General features: G+C 50.4%; 1 protein-coding gene across 4 annotated transcripts in view; it reads left to right on the forward strand.

Annotated features, from left to right (window-relative positions):
• The window catches only part of LOC146206052 (Krueppel-like factor 6), a 363,425-nt gene that overhangs the window by 336,284 nt on the left and 11,015 nt on the right, over nt 1-16,126 (forward strand). The gene's annotated exons all lie outside the window — the stretch shown is intronic.

The raw sequence follows: 16,126 nt of genomic DNA on the forward strand, positions 1-16,126 counted from the left end.
CAGAGTTATCTGGCGTTGAGAGCTTGCGTTGTTGATTACTGTGTCATATCCTTTCTCCTACAGTAAAACCGCTTAACAGAATCATGCACACAGCTTTGACCTTCAGGCCAGTTCGCGCAGCTTAATTTCATGTCTCATAATGGACATTTTTGCAGCAGCTTCATGCAAGTGCACAAAGCCCCCTCATCTACCATTTTTGATGACCATGCTTGCGAAAATGGAGGAGTTTTCTGAGCGTGATTTTTCACGAACGTCCCCTCAGTTATCGACGCCCTGGCCTGCTGCACAATAATGGACCTTTTCTCAGCTGCGCACCCCTCTTGTGACCGCCAGGTGAAGTACCCTTGACGGGACGGCTAGCTTACTGAGGTTCCCTCGCATATTTCCAGCAAACATTTTTTCACAATAGTTGAGTGGGCTTATTTTCTGAGCAGTAGTTGAATGCAGGGCTGTCATGTAGGAAGCAGGTCAAGTGCAGGGGGAAGGTATATCAGGGCGTGTCCACAGATGCCTAAAGCATATCACTACACATGCTAGCTGAAAGTAGCCCATCACTTATATATACTGCTTGGAAAACAGGCCGGCACCACTACTACGAAAGAATTTGTGCAGAAAAAATAGGAGCGATCCTCGGTAAACCGCCCCGTCAGATGTTCCTCGCTTGGCGGCCACAAGAAGGGTGCGGTGCTGGAAAAATGTTCTCCATGCAAGAGAAAGCGCTTGCTGTATCTGCAGCCGCGATGCGGTTCCAACACGCTTCCATTTTTTTTTTTTTTTTTGCCGCGCCGCCGCAGTTTAGTCGCCGAGGTGTTTCCATCGCTTGCATGTGTATACATTGTGAATGTGTCTATTCCCTCCACATCTCATTTTTCTCTCGTTTTTCTCTCACACAGGTTCCCTCGGAGTATGGATTCAACCACGACGATGACAAAAGACTGCTCGGTTATCCTGCCATTTTCAAACGCAATAAAAAGTAAACCCTGCCATCCGTTCTCATGTACTAATATCGGTGTGCAAACTGCACCCTGAATGGCTACATGGCCCGTCACAAATATGTCGCTCTAGCACGAAGAAACCAACATAGCTGAAGCGATGGCGTCTGTGACCGGCTAAGACATACATATTTTCACCAAACGTTTTTCTTCTGTATAGGGCGTATGTTAAGGCTGTCTAATGTTGCAGCGGAGGCAGCATTACCACACATATGCCAAACGGAGTCGCTTGCGTTGCAAATAAAGAAAATGTATGTCTCGTATCACTTCGATAGCGGCGATGTCTTGTGACTGAGTGTACAAAGTGTGGTTTTTTTTTCAAATTACTAGCGTACTAGTGTGCGCCTAGACTATATTTAGAAGGGCGCAAACATACCCTTCGAAGGAAAAGAACATTATCTTAAATGGGTGCAAAAAACACTATAATATGAATTTATTTTATTCCTCTGGGTGGTAATATTACCCTTCCAAACAAAGCATAAATATGAACGTAAAAGTGCAAAGTTACGCCCATTCATAGGGTGCAAACATGCACTTACGGGGTGCTGTAGTAAGCCCATTACGCTGGCATAAATGCAGGCCCTGTGAGGGTAAGTTTACGCCTTATGATTAAGCATAAACTTATTCCAGCTGGGAGCAAACATGCACCCGATTTTAGAGGATATTTTTGCACTTTCATGGCCTAACCTTTAGTCCTTCTGAGAAAGGGTAACGTTACTCCCCAGTAGCATATACTTGCACTTCACCATATGGCATAACGTTAGCCTCGTTGTAGCGTAAACTTTACACCAGACACACTTAAGCCCCCGTCGAGGGTGTAACTTTGCACCCAAAGGGGCTCCCCAGTGCGTCAGTGGACTTACCCCCCTAAAGGGGTAAGATCACACCTTTTTTTCTTAGAGTGTGATAGCTGGGCTTTTCTCGGAGTTTTTACACCTGCAGGACCTATCGCCGCATCCGTAGACAGCGCAATTGACCATTATTGTAGCAAATTACAGAGTTCACAGCACCTTGGATCTTCCGAACTACCCAAACGAAACCTCAACAGACGACGACGATGACCAAGGCTATGTCGGACCGGAAGCGGAAAGGCTTCCTTTTTCCCATCGTCCCCCACGCGGCAGCCGACACGAATACAACGTATATTTTGCTTGTTTAGATATGTCCCAGCATTTGGCGGCCGGACGCGAATTTTGTTGCAAGCTACGGTTTTCAGTGGACACTTCATCGTGTTCCGCGCGTGCGTCCATTGTCTGGGACGTCGTTGTACGATGCCAGCATATATTACAGATCGCTCATTTACCGAGCCACTCGGAAATTACTGGGTGAGCGTTAACATGGAAAAGGATGAACGCGCGTCGTCCACTGCGGTACTGCGTAGACTGCGGGCGCGATGACATGGGCTTCCGCCTCCCCCCCTCCTCTTTAGGGACCCAACCTTCTTTTCTTTCCCCGTTCGTGGTCTGCCATTTCTTTTTTTCGTTCGCGATGAACCGTGTGCACGTGCAAGAGAGACTCCATCTGCGGACATGTCGCCCCGGAAAAAGACAAAGCGACCTAACACGCAGACGGTGCGCAATTATGTCGCGCGCACGTATTCATTTTTTCTAATAACGCCGCCGCTATTACGAGCAGGCGGCCGGCAGGTCCGACAATTCCTGTGGGACAATTCATCATCGGTGGCCGCGGCAGCACCGGGTGTCCCAGCTTCTGCGGCGGTATAGCGTACGCCAGTCGACGCACTGCACTCGCTCGTCTTTGGCCCCGGTGTACCGTGTGCGCAGCAGGACAAACATTCGCGCTGCGGGGCTGCGCAGAGAGGGGCCGAGAAAAGAAGGCTATCTGTCCGGGGTCCGGGCAGCCGTGCAAGTGCGCGTTTGTTTCCGAGGCGAAAGCTGCGCGACAGCTGCCAGACTGGGCGAACCTGCAGGCACTCTTCTTGCGTTATTGCCCGGCTCCGAGCCGCGCTTACTGGCGAGCCCCATTTGGGTCAGCGGATGGCTCCCGCCTGCTGGTCCCGGGTCCGCGTTGAAAAAGAGAGGCGCACCGCGTCACGCTTATTTCAAGTGACTACCAGACAAGCGTTGCGACGATCAGCATTGCGAACGCGGTGTCGGTTTTCAGCTGAGATTGGCAGGCGTGTAAAAAGATAAATGAAAAAGTCGTGAAATAAGAATTTGATCACCTACAGTGCATTTGTCAACATTCACTCCGTTTAACCCTCCTCCTGATACGACTCGGGTCACGCGGACTCAACGCGCCCCGAAGAACCTTGCATTAACCCCGACGGAGGTTCGAAGGTTCGAGCAGAACCATCGGAAGACAGGACACGTGAACGAGAAACGCGTCAGAACCTCCAACAGTCTTAACAGTTTGCTATTAACTGAGTATCAGCTTATTGCTGTCACCTCTCTCGCGAGCGTGAAAGGGAGTAATGAAAGACCGCTTGCGTCATTTTCCCCCTTTATATATATATATATATATATATATATATATATATATATATATATATATATATATATATATATATATATATATATATATATATATATATATAAAGAAAAACAAACACATCAAGCATAAAAGTGAATCTTACAGTGCGCTTCTCCTCACTGCACAGATGCAGAGGCCAAATTAGCACGTTTCAAAGGGCAAGTCTGTTTCTTGAAACTCCCGGTTCGCGTTTCTTTTTTTTTTTTTTTTTTTTTACTCTGTTTAGAATAGCGCAGATATCCAGTAATGCTTAGAATAATGCATCCCCTGATAATCCTGCGCTCTTTTTCGACAATTCACCCGATCGTAGCCTTTCATGGTGATGATACACAGTCGCTGGCCCCGCGTGTCGGTCGAGTGCATTAGCTCGGCGCCGGTCAGGGTCTGAGCAGCAGTGCGCCCGCCTAGTCATCGCGGCCGTCCGGCCCGAGGGACCCGGCGAGAGAGACTGGGCTGTGTTGTAGGATCCTCGTCGAGGTGCCAGGTTACGCACCAAAGTCTCTGGGACGGAAGGGGAACAGGGCCGCTGCCACGAGGCTGTGCCCGCGTTCTTTTTCTTCGCGCCTCGCTTTGTACTTGCTCTTTCCATCGGTGCGCCTCGTCATGCGGACAACAGCGGCAGAGTTTGCCCGGCTGTCCCCCTTAGCTGCGCGGAGGGGCCCTGTACACACACTTGAGCAAACAGGCGAAAGATTGGTCGAGGGTCCTCCGGAACCGGCCGGGTTTGGCGGCTCCATTCGGCACTGTAGGCTTGACCTGGCTCAGTCTGGCTTTCATGCCTACCTCCCCTCTCCTCCTCCTTACTTTTTTTGTCCTCTTTGTTTCTTCCGGGACCCGAACCGTTTACTCTTACGCCATTCAACGAACAACGTTCCTTCGAGTGCGAGAAGATCAGGCTCTGCAGACTCGGAAGGGTAGTCGAACTGTTTTTCTCTTCGCCGGACTGCATGCACTCCTCTTCAGGATCGTGCCTGTGTTGGCAGCAATCAGGAGGCACAAGTCAAATTCCCAGTTAGTCGAGTGGTTTGCGTGGCACTTGCAGCTTTGAGGAGGTTATGAATAGAATCGATATCTGATGTATGATTGAAGTCTTTTTGGGGTTTAAAACTGAGGTGGCACCTAAGGCTGAACGCTCACCACGACCTGAACATGTCTGGCAAGAGGCCGCTGCGTGGTCATATTTTCCAAAAATTTTACCTTTCTCAGTTTTTTGTGTTGTCTTTGCAAAATGTATATGATGTGATAACGGCCACCTCATGGGGTGAGCTGTAGACGTAATCAAATTCGAGGTTACCTGTGTTGAACTTTTTTTTTAACCGGAACGAACGTCCGCGCTGTTTGTTCCAACCAGGTAGGTTCTTACTTATTAAATTTGCCTGGTGGTAATTACTGGGCTGTGTGCGATATTTTTGACCACTGCTCGTGTAGTGCACGTGCTTGACATCGCCGCGTTCCTTCTTGCCACAGTGTAAGCTCGCGCACCTTGTGGCCACCATAAAGGCCATCGCTTTACTATTAGCTAAATTGGTTACTCTCGTTAACAGAGCGGGACCGCACGCGTGTGCGCGCGAGCGGCGTGTCGACCGTGGCCGTTATCGGGAGGGCCGTCGGTTCCCGCCCGGTCCAGACAGCGTCTCGTGGTGCGCGCGACGTGCACTGGGTCGCGGCCGGAAGGTCGGCCGGTCCCGCGTCGCCGTGGCTCCGATAGGAACCTCCTCGCGATCGATACCCGACGGCGCCGTCCCGACGCCGGACCGTGCGCGCGCGCCGGCCGCCTTGACGGGCTCCCCAGATTATCATTTCCAATGCCTCTTTTAAGGGACTCATTATCCTGGCTCCGCGGTCAATTTGGTCTCGCGCGCTTTCTTCTCCCGCGCTCGCCGCGCCGGTTCGGAGCACGCACTTCGCCTAGAAAAAAAAAAAAAAAATGCGAAGCACGTCACGTGAGGCGCTGCCGTCGGTGCGACGCTTGGACGACTTTTGCGTGCGTATCACGTGACAGCTTTGAAGCGTGAGGGATAATAGGCAGCAAGTTAACACTGAAGGCTGGTCTAATTGGTGTACTTATAGGTACAGCGCAAAGGACAAAGGACAAGCGAGGACAAGTACTATCCCGTTTATTCGCTACGTTTTGAAGAATGCCGCACCAACTAGCTCGACTCTCCATTTTATTAGAGTTGGTATACGTTACTTCCAAAAAAAATAAAAGAGCGTAGTGGGCCTCACGTGACGGGCTGGGGTGGGTATTCTAGGTGGCTGGGGCTGACTTTGGCGCTCCCCTAAAGCGGAAAGCAACGACATCAGGTGACCTTGGTTTAAGAAAAGCGGCCCCTTTTTCCCCCTTAAGTTCCGTTTCCCGCTCATCGTACAGTGCATACCAGGAACGCACACAGAAAGAAACCTCGTCATCAATCGTATTGCGCATTTCCAGGGCCAACTTGTTGTTGTTTTCCGGCTTGCTGTTTACCGCCTGTGGCAGAAATTTGAGTTTATTCGCTAGAGAACGCGCTGCGCACTGTAACCTTGGACCATTTATGCTAAGGCGTGCAGGACACGGCATCTACAATCGCGGACCGGACAATATGGACCACGCTTCGACGTTCCAACCCTTCTGTCGCGTTGAGCATTGGAAATGGTCGCTCCCACAACACGTTCGCGATTTAAGCTCATAGTTTTCAGCGCAACAGCACACGGTCAAAGAAAAGAAGGAAGAGTAAACGAACACAGCGCTGTATTCGTCCTACTCTTTCTTCTTCTTTTCTTTGGGCGTGTGCCGTTGCTCTGAAAAATATGGGCTTAATTAAATTAAGGCTAGCGACTAGCCCAACAACTAAACTCTATTGAAGTGCGTTCGCGATGTCGCTAGCAGATATCGTCGCAAACTAGCCTACCTTTCCATTGTCAAATCACGTTCCATTGCCGACACTGCCCTTAGTTTCAGTGCACTGACTAGACTGGGTCCTTCTCTTCCTGACAGGAGACAAAACACAGGGTTCACAGAAAGCCGGCCGCTTGTCACTTTTCACTAGTGTTCGCCGAAAGGAACTCCGCATAAAGGGGCACGCATGCACGCTGGCAGCCCTGCGTGTCCCCACGCTGTTTGCCAAGCATTTGAGCGGTCGCAGGTGCTTGGTTTCTTCTTTTTTCCACGGCCTGCTCGATAGATCGATGGTTGTCGGCCACCTGCGGGCTAGCGACACAACGCGGGCAACTGTGCGTGCGTGTTTGCAAAAGTCGGTGGGTGCATGGACGGGTGGGTGTGAGTGTGCGCAGTCCAGCAGCGCACACGCGATCAGTTTAGATACTTTTTCATGTGTTGCGGTCACCATGGTTTGATGAGTGTCCGGTTCCGCGTTTTCTCTCGCATGCCCGGTCGAATCGATGCGGAGAACGGGACATTCATCACGTCTCAACACAGCTGAAGGCCGCATAATGTCTCCGGGCGAACATTTTGTTCTTGTCTTCATACTTTTTTTTTCTTTCGCCTTGTTTCTTATACTTTCAAGTGCCGCGGATACATATTGCGGTAGCGTATAGTAACGTCGTTGCACAATGGCTCTAAATATTTGTTCGTATTTCGCATTGTCACAAGAGGCGTTTTCTTTTGAATATATCGTGGGATTCTGCAGTAAAGCCGCCGCACAGCGTCCAATGTATTACGGTGCAAGGTCTGAGTATTTTGTAGTCTTAGGACCGTTTTGGAGCGCACGAACCGATGATCATAAAATGTGGAACCATGAAGAAAATATGCTCACGTTACGAACTTCTCTACTAGCCTACTGCTAATTGTGATCTATTTGCCAGAGAATGATATTAAATTTTACCTCCAAAAGAAATGTATTGGTTGCGTGGCTAATCTAACTTTATTTATAAATTATTATTTGTTCTTAATGCTCGTAGTGCCCATATCGTGAAAACTTCGGATGAGACATAAACATTAGCCTTGACTGTGTCCGGATTGCAGAAAAACATTATTGAATACATTAGGCAATCATATTATTGGTCACTCACAGCTCGTTTTCCCGAGCTAAAGTACTGAACGGCTGCTTGCTCACACAGTTCTTTGCACGGAGCATATTTATGCCGCATAACGAAGTAATTGAATTTGCATTCCATTTAACGGTAAGCAGTCTGAGATTTTAGGTTATTTCTTTGTCCACACTAGTCTTTCTTTTTTCTTTTTTTTTCTTTTTTTTTTGTGCTGGGTTATTATTTCCCAAGGGCATCATCTGCACTTGTCGCTTTGGCTCTGGGAAATGTGGTCGGTGCTACATTTGATTTTCTTTTTTGTAATTTTTTTTTTAGAGGGGATTGGAAAGAAAATGAGCGACGGAACTAATTGAACCTACTTTCTGCATCGCATACAGCATTTGTGTCAAGTGTGGGTCCAGTGGGGTTCCTTTCTAAGCCGTGTAGTGGGGCTGTTGCAACATCCGTGGAAGTCTCGACTTTCTGGGAGGCGACGACGAGAGATCCTATCAAGTTCGAGAGATTTTGACCGCCAGCGATGGTAAACGCGGCGCCCAGTTAGAGTATAACCCAAAGTTAAATCTATTACCCCCTGTACGTTTGTCAAAGGCTCTGTTGTACCGGGCGTAGCATGCGCTAATGAGTGCCACGTCAGAATCTTTTTTCTTTAAATGTAGGCATCCGTAGTATTTGTTTCCAGCATTATTTTGCTTTCCTCTCTCTCTGCCATGTCATCGCGAGCCGAGCTTGGATGAGCTTTTTTTGTTTCCCTCATGCAGTGCAGCGTCAACGCAACAGCGTGGAGTTGCCTGCCACAAACGTCCTCATACACTCGGCTGTTTGCCATGAAGGCATTTATTACAAAGTGCTAGTAGGGCCGCAAGCTAAGTGCCTCCGAGTGATCATGCCATTCCAGACCTTTCGCGCGTATAGTTACTCACCTAGTGGTCGTAAAGCACAGCCGTTGACTTCCGCCGTGGGCACTTATGAACAGGTCGCTTTTTATTAGCCGCGACCCACGAGGTGCGGAACAAAACGATGAAGGGAGGCAGCAGCTGGGAACTGCCTCCTCCGAACCTCGCATAGGGTACGCTTCACACATCGGTGGATGGAAGCGTGCCCGGCCAAACTGCGGCGACCCTGTCCACGCATCGGCAGCGGCAGGCGCTGGGCAAGTCGTCCTTAGCGCATTTCCGTTGATTACACACGCATCATTAACCCTAACGCATCATAACGCCCTCACGACGCTGCGCGGCAGGTCGTTCGGGGTGCGTCACATGACCGTAAGGTGCGGTCCAATCGGGACGATTTCCCGAGTCGTCGCGTCTGCTCCAGAGCTAAGGGGAGTACAGGGAATAAAATAGTAAAGGAGGGGAAAAAATAAAAAATGATGGGAGGGGGTATGAAAACGATCCCTTCTCTCGTAATGGCGCTGAAGGGCAGTTAGAGCCAGTTTTAATTGCGTCGGAGGCGTGATTGCCGGCTGAAAAACAATTTTCGCTGCGTCACCTCCAATTAACGGCCGGTGATGCGAGCGCAGTATGAAAAGGGAGTAAGGCTGACGCCGGGTTAAAAGCGCCGGTAGGCGGACGCGCCATTAGTGGCGCCTTCCCTTCGTCAAGCTCGGCCGCGGACCGAAGCTTACACGGCAGCTAGAGAGCGGAGTGCCGTGGTTAATGCTCGTTTGCAGTCCTGCAAAACCGCCTCCTAACGGCTCCGGGCGGGATTTCCTCCGGGACGCCAGCAAGGAAAGCGTAGGCGAGAAAATTGCGCGCCATTTTTAAGGGCGTCCGCAAAAAGCGATTGCCGAGTGGAAAATAATTTTGCTGCCCCCCTCCCTTTTTATTTGCTGCCGTCTTCTCTCAACTGGGTGAACGACTGCTCGAATAAGTCTTTCAGAATAGTGCACGCGCGGCATATTTGCGGTCACAGGCTACCTCCCGGCTCCCCGCGGGATTAGGAGAAATCGAGGTGGTTTCGGCCCTTCTGTCTTTTTTTTTTTTTTATCCCTTCTTTCCCTGATCACATCCTGCCTTGCTCATTTTCTTCACGGGCCTTGCACTGCTGCTTCTGGATTTTCCGTCTAGCTCCCTTCCAGTTGCGTTCTTTCTTTCACGCGGTTTGGCTGCCATAGTGGAACTCGTAATTAGTTTTCCTCTTCCAAGTTGTGGAACTTGGTGCCGCAATGGAGAGGGAGAGCCGCGCAGCCCATTTCAAGCACGTAGATTACTCCAGTGTGTCGAGAACTTCGCTCGACTAATTTTAGCTCACTCCGCGACGGCCTGAGTAGAACTTCTGTTTATTTCGGTGGCTGTGTGCAGTCCTCGCTCACTTATTTGTGAACGCACTGTAGTGTCCCCCCCCCCTCTCCCTCCCTGGAAAAAAAAATATGACGTCCAAAGAATAAGCACCCCGCAGGATAAAATAGTTGATAGTTGGCACAGAATGCTAATCTATTATTCTGTTTATTTCTATATGCCTAATTAATTTTCTTTCTTCTTTATTACGTTGTTGTTTGATCGAGCACTTCTAATTTTTGGACGTTCTGCGTATATGCTATATTTTGTTTTGCCGAGAGTATGGTATGGAGAAAAATATTCGCTGGCAAAACTGTGTGATTTGTTTCCCTAGTTGCTCGCTTGCTCGTTGGTACCAACCGTCCGTGCTTAATTTTCGGTCATGGTAGCTTCACGGCATCATATATATTATTTGTGGTTCAGCGGTGCTTACACGCAGGGGCCGTGCACTGCGTTTGCTCTGTTACTCTTTTCGAGCTCTTGTACGAGTGGCTCCTTCGTCGAAACTGTCGTTGCAACGAATAAAGAATCTCATTACTGTTAAAGTGCGGCGGGCCCCTTCCTAGGCGGACATGCAACCGCAGGCGCCACTCTCTCGCCCTGCACGTTTCGAGGCCGAAGGCTGCCGCGTGGAACCTTATATACATCCGTGCATATTGGGCGCGTCACGCACGCACGTTTCATCATCTCCGCCGCGTTTCCAAATGATGGCCGAGAACTCGGCACCCGTTCGTTTATGGGCGCCATTCTACATGCGCGGCTGAGGCCACTGTGGCTTACCTTAATTGTTGCCATGGCAACAGACGTGCGTTCCCCAGGAGGCGCCGGCGAGGCGACTCTGCTTCGGGCCTAATTCTCGGGACGGGAAAGGGACGGCATTACGGGTCCCAAATGCCCCGTTTACGTCGTTACACTTGAGCCCCGTAATTCCTCAGGTTGGAGCCCGCGGGGCTGATCCCTTGTTTCCCGCACTGGAGCGCGACTGGCCGTCCGGCGTCGGGGCGGCCATTTGGCGCCCTCCAACCAGAGCCTTCTTGTTGCCCAATTGATGGGCCCACTTGATGGTCCCTGTTAGCGTTTGCGTGGACCCGGCGGAGCCGTGACGCCGCGAGGTCGTAAAGATATGCTTATAGGCGACGCGATCGATGCCAAGGGAAATGTCGCGGCACTGAGCTGTCTACACTGTGCAACGTTTTGAGCACGAGGAGGGGATTTGCCCATTCCGAGTTTCTCTTCGCTGCCGGGCCGTTTCAATCGCGCTAGGAATTGAAGGGATAAGAGCGTCATCGAGAGTGCTTCTGGCTGAATCATTAGGGCAGCAGCATCTGGGACGTTACATGTGGACCATCGGATCCGCTGGACGGATAGTCACCAACTCGATGTCTGCTCCTCTGGCCACCACAATCTGGGAAGCCGCGCAGAGTGCGACTGCTGAGGCCGCAGAAGTGAAGACGGCAAAAAGTGGTCCGGTCGATTAACTCGACTGGTTTGTTTGGGGAAGCTTCTGCGTGGTGGACAGCGTCCGCCGAACATACGATCGTGCCTTGCATGCGGGGCGCCGTCTGGGAGCCCCGCTTTATTGCCTGGGCGCCATGCAAAGGGACAGCGCGAGCTCGTCCGGCGCTCGCCACGCCATGTAGACGAACTGCCGCCGCCGTTCCCGCGGCCTCTCCTGGCAGTAAAACTGATTACCACCTCATTACTCGTCTCGGACGTGGCTATTGATCGCTCTAATTTGGCTGCGTGCTCGAATTGTGGACGCTTCGGGCCCACGAAACGATAAGTCTCCTGTCGATGACGGCTCGTGCTCCCTGCTCTATTCGCACCATGCCTGAACGTTGCTGTTGGTAGCATTTCACTTCACAACTGCGGCGATAACTGGGATACCAGTGGGTTAGCCTCAAGATTTGGCGGCGGAATGGAACAGCAGTGGATAAATATACGTGCCAAGAGTGACTGAATGCATGGCATAGCGACAAGGCACCGATTCTTTATTTAAATATATATATATATATATATAAATTTGCCGATTACGTTACAAATTTACGTGATGCTCATCAGCTGTTTCACCTTTTCGATAGATTGAGACAGATTTTGAGCAAGTCATGTATATACAAATACACTTTCTTTCACACCTATTCCTTCAAGAAGCACTCCGTTAACAATTCTTGACTGTCACGAAGGAAGCTTTGTGATCGGAGAAATAAAGAGAGCAATTAAGTCATCGGGAGGTTGCGGGAGGCAGCGCGTGGGCCCATAGAAACGTTGCGCGGCGAAGAGATAGCAGCGACTGACTCATGTCACTGACGCCGCTAGCGAGTCAAGTCAACGTGGCTCTGCGTTTCAGCTTGAGATGCACGCACCGTGATCCACTGATAGCGAACCGGCGCTTCGGCAACCGGAGAACACCGTCGCCGCCACGCAGGAGGAGGGGGTGGGGGTACACGCGGCGGCGAACGGTGGCGGCAGGAGCGCGCGCAGCGAGTCGGAGAACACGCGCGGTCGCCGCCGCTTGATAAAGAGGGATGGGGAGGGGAGGTTAGCTCGCGTTGCCTCGGCTGCGGAGCTGGTTACGAGGGACAACGCCGACAACGACGACGCCGCGAATCGCAGGAACGGGCGCCAAAGAGCTGCGCTCTCAAAGTCGGAAGTCGGGGAAAGCTATACGTTCTGGAAGAGCGGTACAGTTCACAGCCAGGTTATTGGTTCGCTCACTTGGTGTATTCTGTTACTTTTCTGCATGTTGTTCCAGACGATTATCGTGTGGGTGGGAAGCAGAAAAAGGGTGGGGGAGGGGGGGGGCATAATTACAGGCGTGACTAAAAGTACTCGATTTGTGCTTTTCGCTCTGTAAACTACAGGGCTGCAAATGTATTCCCCACATGGATAATCTGTGCATGCGAATATTTCCAAATCGATTCCCTTCACGTCTTTCTCCGCCGCACAAAGAACGACAGGCCGGACTAATGAAATGGAGCTATGCGAACCTTGGGGAGCGTGCTGAATTCACTTTCCGTGTAGGCCATATGTGCTGTTTCCTTTTGTTTGCGGTACATGGAGCCAGTCAGCGGACGACAGGGAAGGTAATTTCCGGTCAATATCTTACCATAAATATTCGCCATCGGTGCGTGACGCTCTCCTATTAAAAGAACAACGACGACAGCTGGAAAGGAGACTCTAATCGTTAGATTATTCTTACGGAAGTGCTGACATACCGGGAAAGACAGGATCGTTCAGTCCAGTGAAAAAAAAAACCGGAAAAGTGAGGTGTGGAAGCCTTTGTTTCGGCACCTAAATGTTGTGAAAGAAGCGTGTGCGCCTCAACACCTCGGCTGTCGAAGTTTATGGGAAAGGTCTCCTCTTGCTGTCGCCTTGCTATATAAGGGACTGATGCCTATTATTGGTTTTAGACAAACATCGTTCCATGCCATGCCTGCTCGTACCGCTCATGACTGCCACCTGCGTCCTACTTACTGCCTGTAATTTTTGAACGCGGTTATAAGAAATTTATAGCCGCTCAAGTGCCTGTTCCCGCAGATTTCAGAGGGAGAACGCGCTTGCAGCAAACAAACTCGAAACAAACGTCTAGGTATTTTTATTTATTTTAGAATAATCTCCTTCAATCTATTTTAGCAAAGTAGAGATGTCACGCTAAATGCGTCTTACAGCAGGTTCCTAATTTGTTCACAGCCGTTGGAGCAACTGATGTTAGAAGTCGGAAATGTTGTTGTACGCATTAGAAGACGGGATCGCCTCGTCTCCACTTGGTTGCAATTTGCATCTTCGGTCCAGATACGTGTAGTAAAAGTTTCGCATAGCTACTCTCACCTTACCTCTGGCTCGTGAGTGTACAGCACGCTGTGTGGCCGTGCAAGTACGCGGAGCCGCTTCGGGTAAGCACAGTAAGTGGCTAACATCGACTCACGTGTCGTCGGGCACCCAGAGCGGCGCCACCTGGGATCGATTAGCGGAGCTGCTGTGCTTGTTGCCATTGATTGCCGCGATTGTTCGGAATAACACGGCCGAACAACTCGCGACTCGCATTGTACTCGCACCTCATCGTCGTCATGGCTACCGATGGGTTTTCTTCTACTCCAGCCATCAGCTCGCTTGAAGGTGAGAAACATGTGCGAGAAAAGACCTTTTTCGGGACCATGGCTGGTTTTCTGACTTCTATTCATTTATGTTGTTCCATTTGCGATCAATGCATTACATTGAAGGATGTAATGTTCTCGCTGTTAATGGACTGATTGAGGAATGCTTAAGCAGCTTGTCAAGCATCAGATGGAAGCGAGTATTAAACGTTTTGCAATGCGAGGGCCGGACGGCGCGCTCGCGTACACACGCACACACGCACACACACACACACACACACACACACACACACACACACACACACACACGCACACACGCACACACGCACACACACACACACACACACACACGCACACACACACACGCACACACACACACACACACACACACACACACACACACACACACACACACACACACACACACACACACACACACACACACACACACACACACACACACACACACACACACACACACACACACACACACACACACACACACACACACACACACACACACAACGCGCGCGTGCACTCAGAGTTACTTCGTCAGATATAACACTGAATTCTTCAAACTGATTGGCTCATTCCAATGCTAATCCTCTGCGCTATCGTAACCACTTACATACACGTACCTTTACAAACACAGTGCGGCAGCTACAGGCCACCGGTTGTATCCCTCGAAAAAGAATCTGATATGGCGCTTACAGAAGCACTTATAATTCCCCTCGCGAACAAGCGGTAAAAGATTCTTATGCCTAAATTGCCAGAATCGCTCTGCAACATCAAAGGCCGCACCTAAACAGCTGAAACGGATGCATGTTGATCAGAGCAAAGCAGCTCTCTGGAGAACACTCTGGAGAACACTGGAGATGCTGCGAGTGGCTCGCTCATCAGCTCCTTGGAGCTCCCGCTGCTCGTCTTCGGCAGTGACTCGACGCCGCCTGGAAGCTGCAAGATTTACGAGGCGGAGCTTTGCATCGGGCAAACTCAACCTGGGTGGTCGCTCTGAGCTCTTTCTAGGTTGCTTCAGAGGCCTCAACTTGGCGCCTTCCGTTAACCGCACATGGCGAGCCTTTAGTGCCTGCGAGCGCGAGGGTGCGCACTTGTAAGGATTTTCTGAGTAGTCGTTCCACCAATTCTGTGTACTTTTTCAACGCTTTCCTGGTGCTTTCGTTTCTTTATTGTACAAAAAGGTTGAACTGAGTTCGTATGTTTACGAAGTGCGGTGGCTGTACCAGTAAGCAGTTTGTTCTGTTTTATACCGTACATAACAACTGCGGTTCTCATTTGTGCTTGACATGACTGTAAAAACATTCGAGGACACTTTGGCGACTAAAGTGATGAAAGGCGAAAGCATCAGTGCTGCATTCTGTTACGCTACTGTTGCGCATGTAGTGATGAATGCTGCTATGAGTAAAGCGAGCGACTACTATTTCACATTCTGCGAGTGCATTTATTCAGTGAATTCTACCTGGCACGACACCTACGGCGCCTTGTTGCTTTCGAGGCCTGCTTCGGAGTTGTCCTCTGTGAAGAGATCCTCTTGCCGCTCATGGCCAGTGCAAGTCTTGTGCCTGAGTGGGTCAACGTCGACGATTGCTGCTGTACGATCAGTGAAGTGCACAGAGATGTACTCGAGATCCCGTACACTGTCGTAGGTGGTGAAGACGAGGCTGCAAACTCCGCTATTGCGATGCGTGATCCGTTCTGTCGCTCGGGGACTCTCTGTTCAGCTTCGAGTGACTCTCTCGGGCGTTCACATTTCACCACCCGCACATCCGTTTCTCCCATGGTCGAATCCCTGGTACCGGCGCGTACGCCAGTCACACGCACACACACCCACACACACACACGCGCGCACACACAGCGGTACACGTCAGAGACGGCTCGCTCCCTCTCACGTGATGCTGCTCTGCGATTTCGTGCGCTGCGGCGACATCCGGTGTCGGATAGCGGCGGCAGCGTTGGATGGTCGAAGTAGACAATGCCTATATAGGCGCTTTGCTTTAGTCGGTGTAGCGCTGACACGACCCTCCCGAAACTTGCACCTGTCCTCAGGTGCAAGCATTTCGGGAGATGGCATCAGCTCATTAGCGACGAGATCGCGCTCCTTGTATCTTCGCAGTTGTACGTTTACTGTTGTGTGGTTGATTTTACCGGTTGCGCGGAATTAATTAGTAATAAAATGATTAATTACGCGACTGGCGTTAATTATGAAAGATTAATTACTTAGTCATTATATTAGTAATTATTTATTAGTCATTAATTTGTAATT

The sequence above is a fragment of the Amblyomma maculatum genome, chromosome 1 (assembly GCF_055883805.1).
Source record: "Amblyomma maculatum isolate TAMU_Amacu chromosome 1, ASM5588380v1, whole genome shotgun sequence".
In the NCBI taxonomy this organism is placed as follows: Eukaryota; Metazoa; Arthropoda; class Arachnida; order Ixodida; family Ixodidae; genus Amblyomma; species Amblyomma maculatum.